Source organism: Cephus cinctus, unplaced genomic scaffold, assembly GCF_000341935.2.
Source record: "Cephus cinctus unplaced genomic scaffold, Ccin1 Ccin1_scaffold2529, whole genome shotgun sequence".
NCBI classification, from domain to species: domain Eukaryota; kingdom Metazoa; phylum Arthropoda; class Insecta; order Hymenoptera; family Cephidae; genus Cephus; species Cephus cinctus.
Window position 1 is genome coordinate 18,148 of NW_014334289.1, and position 8,409 is coordinate 26,556.

Consider the following 8,409-nt stretch of genomic DNA (forward strand, 5'->3'; position numbering starts at 1 on the left):
CTGTATTGCTATAGGCTTGGTCGCTGCTGTAGCTGCAGCCTGCAGTGACGTTTCCAGGTTTCTGCAGGTTCCTCCAGGTCGCTCCAGGAAGCAACGTCGGGAAGGCGTGGAATCGTCCCAAGAGGCTGGAAGAGGATAAAACGTTGCGGAATGAGTCTAGATATTAAAATGCAGAGTTGCCTGCAAAGAATCTTGAACCCTTCCAGCCTCCTGCGGAGCGCACTGAAAATTACGTTCGAGTCGGTTTAATTTTCAGAGTTGCAATTGCTATTCGACATAATACGCTGATAGATACGGTCAATCACGAATTCTGCAGTGACGCGTCAGATCTTTAACAGATCTTTAAGGTTCACGGGGCGCGACGTTTTCACGTATTTCACATTTCATGAGGAAATTTACAGAAATCGTTTACATTTCTACTGACTTTCATCCATTTAACGAGAGAGAGTTTTATTTGCAGAGCAAAATTCATTTTCTTCGAAGCTTTCGAATTTGGAAGTTCCCTTTATGATTCTCGCGTCAATTTGACGCGATCGTTAAGTAATGATCAATGCTAGTAAATTGGCTTCACTCGTAAAAGCATTACTGCACTAATAAATATAAAGGTGATTAATGTAGGTAGAAGAATTACGTAGGATTACCTTTTAAGAAATAAATGAAATAATTAATGTTTCACCTTCGCAAAGAACTCTCTTTTCCACTGTCCTCTGTGCTTCGAGCAGCTTCGAGCAGCTTCGACTGTCACACCTCGTTCGCCCTTCCCCTCGAGCCCAGTGCCCCAAAATTGGACTTTCCAATTTTGAATCGTTAATCAGCTGTTTCGTCAATTAGAGTGTCGGAGGTGTCATCTCCTATCCGTAGATGATCCTGACAATGAGATTGAAGCGGTATCGAGTCTCGAGTCCTTGAGGATTATCCGGTCTGTGAGTATCGAAGAGGCCAGCTGGTTTATTATGTTTCCTGCACAGGCTGCCTGGAGACACTCTCGAAGGACGATGGTTGTAGGAAAAGAGTCCTTGAACACGGACTTTGGTCAGGCTCCCGTGGTTCCAATTACGACTGAAAGGCAGGCCCGTTTGCCCCGTTTGCCCCGTTTGCCCCGTTTGCCCCGTTTGCCCCGTTTGCCCTATTTGCTCGGCTTCCACGAATGCAGACTCTTCACTCTTTTCTCCTCTCCTTTACTTATCTTTCCGTCTGTCCCCTTTCCCCTTTATCAGGCATTAATAAGAATTTCATCCTATACGTAAGAAATGAGTTAGGTCATGGGGAAAAAAAAAAAAGAAAAGGATCGAACGAATGAAAATATTAATTGAAAAGGATAATAATAGAGCACCTTACGCTGTTGATCTCGACGTTTCTCGTGCCCAGGAAAAAGCACTCGCGAACAAACGAAAATCGTTCAAGTGATTAACCAGCTTGCGACCCTTTTCCGTTAGCGTCCTAACGGCTGGCTCGTCAGGAGATGATTGCCACCACAAAGCTGTCTGATTGGCTCGTTTATGTTAGCATAATGCTCGGGACACCGTCACAGATGATATAGGAGGACTTCCCTACGCAGCAAGTTTCTGCTCTCTGCCATCCATCTCTATTAAAAGAGAACGCCTAGAGAATCCGCCGTCAGTAAAGTTCCCAGATTTGCGTAACCTGGCGTTTCAGTAAGATGAAACAATCGATAAATGTGAACTTGCAGCTGGAAGACACTGCCAGCGTGTGGCTCTCGCTATTCCAGCGCTGCGAAAAGGCCCGGCAAGGAGGCGCAACCGTTGCCGAGATTAGAAGAGGTCAACGCGCTCGATCTTCATCCCCGCACGAATGTGTGGAAGTGTGGAAATGTGGAAATGTGGAAATGTGGAAATGTGAAAGTTCTGCGTTCGCAAAGGAATGAAATCACGGGCAATTACTTCTCCATTGAAAGCTCATGTCGGTCAAACGTATCCGCTGAATGATCGATGAAAAAATAGGCCGCCATTGAGCCTACGATAATAATAAACGTTTGATCAGCAGGATCAGCAGGATCAGCAGGATCAGCAGGATCAGCAGTAAGCAACAATAATTGAAAAGAGTAATGACACGATGAAAATAAGCGAAGCCACTAATCGTAACGAAGTCGAGGCGCTGCGGAGCCTTCTAAGCCAGATAGATGGAGATACGAGATGTGTAGAGCGTATCGCGCATTTCTATAGAGTTCGGGGTTGTTTACGACAAGCGACAGTTGATTTGACAAAGCCGCGAGTCCATTTATGCGAGTGAATATTACAGGGCGCAGTCGAGGGGTGGCTTGTTATCCGCTCATTGAAGTTAACCACGGGGCTAAGTACGGAGGAGGTTGAGGCTGTGGCTGTGTTCAGCGTGTGCGTTAAGGGTCACTGGGAGCCAGGGGCGTATACCCTCAACGTAGACGGGGAGATTCCAGGGACGCGGGGATTACGGAGAGAAAGGAATCCAGCCAATGAGAGGGCAGATCGTTGCCGAGGTAACCGCGGGGGCTTGCGGGGGGCTGCGGGGGGTCGCGGGGGGTCGCGAGGATTATTCGAGCGAGATTGAAAAGTTAGCGACGAGAGGTGGGGCGGCTGCTTCGATGTGGATGAATTCGACCCCTGCCCCTTATAGGGGAAAGGGACGAAGGGAGATTACACTCCTGCAGGGGTTGTTTGCGATCCGCAGAATCCAAGCTTATCGGCGTAATACGCGGCGACGAATTAAACTTTTATTTAACAGCCAGACGAGCCTCACTCAGTTTCTCTAGCCCGTTACTCGCATTACTTTTGTGCTTCTTCAGTGATTCTATCATTGAACGACTAAAGCCAATTCACAGACGCATTCTTTCCGAAACACGTGTGATTAGTCCAATGAGATAGAGAGAGAGAGAGAGAGAGAGAGAGAGAGAGAGAGAGAGAACAAAGTTTATTATACTAGGGCAGGTTGCCCTGGAAGTATAAAATACAGAACAATGTTCAAGAAAAAATTGATAATGATAATAACGTAATAAAATAATACATATTTACATAAATATAATTAATAGTAATAGTAAGATTACCGTAATAGTAAAAGAGAGAGAGAGAGAGAGAGAGAGGGAGAGGGAGAGAGAGAGCGTGCCTCGGGACTCGACTAGTCCCCGACGAAGCTCGCTATTGCGACTCAGGGACCGTATTGCCGTCTCCCTTACACTCGTGCTGTGCAACAAGGACGCACCGTAGGGCACTCTGCGTTTCGCGCACGGAGAAAGATACGTGAAAGATGAAAGATACACCCCGTCCACTCTCCTTCCTCTCTTACCTCGCCGCCCTGCGCGTCCACAAGCTGGACGCCATTAATGACGCTCAATCTACAGCGTCTACAGCAGCCTGTAGGGCCTACAGGCATGGACGTGCAGCGGAACAGTGGATGGAAGTTACATATTTCGTTTTCTAAAGTTGGCCGACCGAATTTCGAGGGTCTTCATCGGCAACGGATCAAGCGCGGCTGCGTCGAGCGCAATATTTATTTTGACATTCGCACGTGCGTCTCTACTCAATGACGAATGCAAGTCACTTGACATTTCCTGACGCGCGCATGATGATCAATGCGCTGTCAGTGCTACGGATGCTGCGCTCTGCGCCTAATTCACAATTCACCTGTGACGAGGATCGCACGTGCGACCTGGCGACCCGGCGACCTGGCAACTCTGGAAATTACGAGTCCTGCGCTTCTGATTTCTGTGTGAGTTAAGAAGAAAGAGAGGAGAAGGAGGAACGAAGAAAGAAGAAAATAGATACATATATGTGAATAAAGACGGCGGAGTGGAAAAAGTGGATGAAACGCGGGGATAAGCACGAGCGGCGTCGCCGGTTTCGTTTGCGAGACGGTTAGATGTCGAGTAACCAAAGCGGAAACGCAGGGTAATGACTACTTTTTCATATTTTAATTACGCAGTAATTCATTGAAATGTTCCCCGCTCGCAAAGGCCACTCGAGCAAAATGAGACACGAGTGGATCCCCAACGAAGCGACCTTTTTTAAGGAAGACTTTGCATCCGTTGCTTCTCGCAAACAAGGAGAAACAAAATATCATTTTTAACTTTCTACAGTTCTCGATTTCCTCCGATTTCCTCGCGTTCACTGGGATTCCCTCGTGGTTCATACTGCCGTCTGCTGCAGAATATCTCCATTTGATGAGCAGGGTGCTCCTTCGGGAATTTAAGAGGAATCGGCCCACGACCGCGAGCAGAATCCACGCGCTACGCGTTCGCCGCGTGACCGTGGCACCAGGGGTGCTACTTGACGGATCCACGAAGAAACAATGGGAGCTCGCCCTTTTCTTGAGGAGTCGCGCTTGCGCTTGCTTTGTATAATTGTTCTGGCATTGTTTCAGCCATTGTTTCCGGTAACTCTCTCGCCGTAACGAGGAGGAACCTCAATTAGGACGGCTTGAGGACTTAAATGCCCAGAGGCTCCCGAGTTTAAGAGGAATACACATAGTTACTTCCTTGCTTTATGTGTATACAAGTGTTATTGCTACGTGCCATGCGTACCTGGAACTCGTCTGGGGATTCCGACGCGCCTGCAAATTTTGACAATCGAATTTAAAGGCTATTCAAAATCAATATTTAATGCTCTATGTAAACACTCGAAATTTATTAAATATTCGTCTTTAAAACTCTTGAAATGTTGAGCTTGGCTAAAGCTGATTATAAAGCTTTCAGACGGAAGCGGAATCAGCTTCCACAGCAGAGCTTAGGGCTCTCAGGAAATAATTGTTAATTCGCGATAAAACAATTTAAATAAAACTATTACCGCAACCTCTGTAACTCTGTGCTCTCTATTTCCCATAGAAGAAGGTACAATTAATTGCGCTCAGATTTTTAGTATCAAATTTAGAATTTAGAATTTAGATTAAAGTCTTAGGTATCCGGAAGGAGCTTTACGCAGGCGTCGTAGGATTCTGCGCGGGAAACCATCGCTCTCATTCTGTTCCCCTGTCAGCCTACCATTTCAATCGTCTTCAAGTCAGTCCCAAGTGGGCAGCCATTATCATTCGGCAGATTGCTCAAAATCTATAGTTAACGTTTAAACAGAGGATCCCGTCGGATCGTCAACGAATTCGTAAATATGGACGCAGAATAATAATGAAGGAAGTGCAGAGGAGAGAAATCCTTCGAGTTTCGATAGTTCGACTTCGCACTGGGCGGACTGGGCGCACTGGGCGCACTGGGCGCACTGTCGACGTGGCTCTAAGCAGAGGGTGGTGGGGCGCGTGGTGGGCCTCTGTCGGTAGCGTGATACCCTGGTAGAAAAATGAGAGTGTTCTTTGGGATCAAAGGAGGAGGCACACGGGGCACATTCGTCCCTCGGTGGGATGGAAAAGTTTCGGGAACGAAGAGAATTCTGCCAACCGGGATGCTATGATAATTCGTATATAATTCGTATCGGTGGACAAATAAATAATCGCTGTGGGTAGCGTGTCGAGTCGTACTTTTAAAGCTTTAGAAGTAAGTTTAACGGATTTTGCAGATTCTAATTCTTCATAATTCTCGTGCATAATAACGCATTTCTATTTGAGCTTGAATATAAATATAAAAAATAGTCTTCTATTTTTTTGTGATTATGCAAATTGTAGGATGACAGTTAAAAGAAGCCAGAACGCAGGATTCGTGTTCCAGCGTCATGTTCCTGACGAGCTCTAATGCCTCTAGTCCTGCCTCCAGTCCTGCCCAAGAAGAAACGAGCAACGCTCCTTCCTCGCGGGAAGTTAAATCCGGCAGTGAGACTCGGTACGAAGGACGTGCAGGAGTTATGGCTTCCTGGTGGCGCGAATGCTTCTGGCGCCACTCTCCTGACGGCTCACGACCCGTCGTCTTCTGACGTAGCCAGGAACTCGCGTGTCCTGGCGCATGCAGTCCTGGTGACGGGAATGCTTCCCGTTCGAAAGCTCCGACGGGTCACTGGGAAGAGAGTGCATTTTCAAGCTTGAAAAAATGCTCAGCCTTCCTAACTCATCGTGTCCTGATGCAAAGAATATTTCTAGGGGATAAATATGTGCCCGAGTGTGCGCAGATGAGGATCAATGTGCAATAATTGTACATGCCGCTCCCGAGAACATTTGTACAGCTTTGGCATTTACTCGCTTCTCTTTTTTCCTTTCAATTGCGACTCACACGTCACCCCAATGGAGAGCTTCTTCTCAAGCATCAGCCCCGAAGGGATGGTATGTATTAATAGTGCGCCCCTGAGACCATTGTCATTTTGTCGAATAGATGAGAACTTCCTACTACTTTATGCGAACCTGATTCTGCGGCGTCACCTTAGGGAATTTCCATTGGGTTCGTTGCAAATTCGATTCTCTTGAAATACGCGTTTACTAAGGAGAGAAGGGACAGGCGCCCAGAGCATTCGATAGGTTCTGCATACTTCAAGGACTTCCAGGATCCTTGAACATCCTTCTCATTCTATCCTGATACTCGAGTCTGCCCTCCGTTTTGAAGTCTTTCTTTCATTAGCAAGGCTTATATCTACTACGGCGTCATCTACGTCCGTAGAATTAAGAATATTTCATTACAAAGTATGACACGGTCCTCAATCGCCGTATAATCCATCAAATTTTGCAAGTATCCTTTCCATCTTTTTTTACCCACAATATGGATTATCAACGAATAAGTTAATTGATACGCTGTTACAGACTTATACGTTTTCCCCACGGATTTTTGAGAGGTATAATATTTTCGAAAAGAATGATCGTCTCTAAAGGACAAACTCGTAGGACTTGAACCATCGCGTACCCTTGAGAATCAGGTTATCAGAAGGATCGTAGTACGCGCAGAATATCCTTCTTAAGGATGCTGCTGTCCTGGCAACACTTAAAGATTTTCCACGTGTTGGTTTGTCTCGTCCACAAACACCATACGCGTCACTATTCTCTATGGCGAATTTCTGAAGGGTAATATAGGGATCCATCGATTCTCCAAGAAGCTGCGCACTGAACGTGCAGCCTCCAGCCGAACCTGCTGGCTCAAACCTGCTTCGACTTCCTGGTCGTCAGCAGAGTCCAAGACGTCAGTTATCCGGATGATCTCGGAACATCCAGGTACAATTGAATATCGGTCTTTAGAATCCCTTCAGAACATTCATATTTCTAAGATTAATTGCACGGCTGTCCCGTGTCATTAAACACCCAGAAGAACAGTAAAAAATGTTCATAAATAAATGTGCATTATACTTTTTAAACAACGTAACGCGACTACGATTATGAGAGTGCTGTATGAGTGTGAATTTTTCAATTTAGCCTAACCTAACCTAGATTTGCTTTGACGATTTGGGTTCCGTATTTCTAGTCCGCCTTAAAGTGGTCTTTATGCTCTCCCAATACGAAGGACGTTCTCAGCCACTTTAGCTGCTGGATTTTGGTCCAGCAGAATTCCTGATACTTGGAGGGCAGGATGTTCAGGACTTCATCATGCTCAGTAGGTCCTTGAACGGAACGAGCTTGTCCGTGGAAAAGCTCCCACGTCTTATGTGTACTTGATCTGGAAATATGCTTCGCGTTTGAGGCAATTAAGAACATTAGTCGAGGCGTCGCTGTGGCTTAATTCGGTTGTTGCGTTTACAATGGATGCCGTTTTCTGTTTGCTGATTGTATTATCACGCATTGCATTCTACGCTTATTCGGGTACGATTCGCCAGATTTATAGACTTTTAAGAGAGTTGACATTTTTTTCTTTTTTTTTTTGTATAAGAGAATAGGCCGATAAAATTATAAAAAATGAAAAAAATCAAACCGGTTTAAATCTCGAATGAAACAGTGTGTCGTTTAATGCTACGCATAGCTACGATCTTGCCTTACTCTACATTTTGCGTAAGAATGTCAATACAATTAAACGTAGACGTAGGAAAGGCGAATGGTAAATCAGACACGTGAGACGCACCCCGAGAATTACGATAAATAACAGCTAGAACTAGAAGTTCGTTGTATGTACTTACATGTATGTATACGTATAAGAGCGCTGATGGATGAAAAAGTCAGCAGCAGGTAAGATGAACGAGATATCAGAGCGCAATCGAAAGTTCTAGATACGATATATGTATATGGAATAATCGAGCTTCCCGCCTGAATGTTTCCCGTGGGGAATTCGCGCTGTAGGAATACCTGACCTGTATCCTTAACGTCAGTCCTCAAATAAATCGGCGATCGCTGACGTAGGTTCTTCTATCTACAGCATTAGAATGACGTATGCGATGCTAAAGACACGTATACGTGATACGTGACGCGCGTTACGTAACGTGACGTTGCGACAACGAGATGCTTCGTGTGCCAGGATAGTAGGAGAAAGGAGGAGCCATTCGACACCCTGATATCCTGACTCTTTGAAAATGGCGTCCGACTAACCCCCTGATCAGGAACATAGCTGACGCTCCTTTACGGTAGGTAGACCTTTTA

The 8,409-nt window shown here is 45.8% G+C and overlaps 1 long non-coding RNA gene across 1 annotated transcript; it reads right to left on the minus strand.

Annotated features, from left to right (window-relative positions):
- Positions 1-2,862, minus strand: LOC112495339. Its single transcript, XR_003061749.1, has 3 exons — positions 1,334-2,862; positions 677-1,208; positions 1-125 (listed from the first exon to the last, which is right to left on the minus strand). It is a non-coding gene; the product is annotated as an uncharacterized LOC112495339 (long non-coding RNA).
- Positions 2,863-8,409: the final 5,547 nt, after the last annotated feature.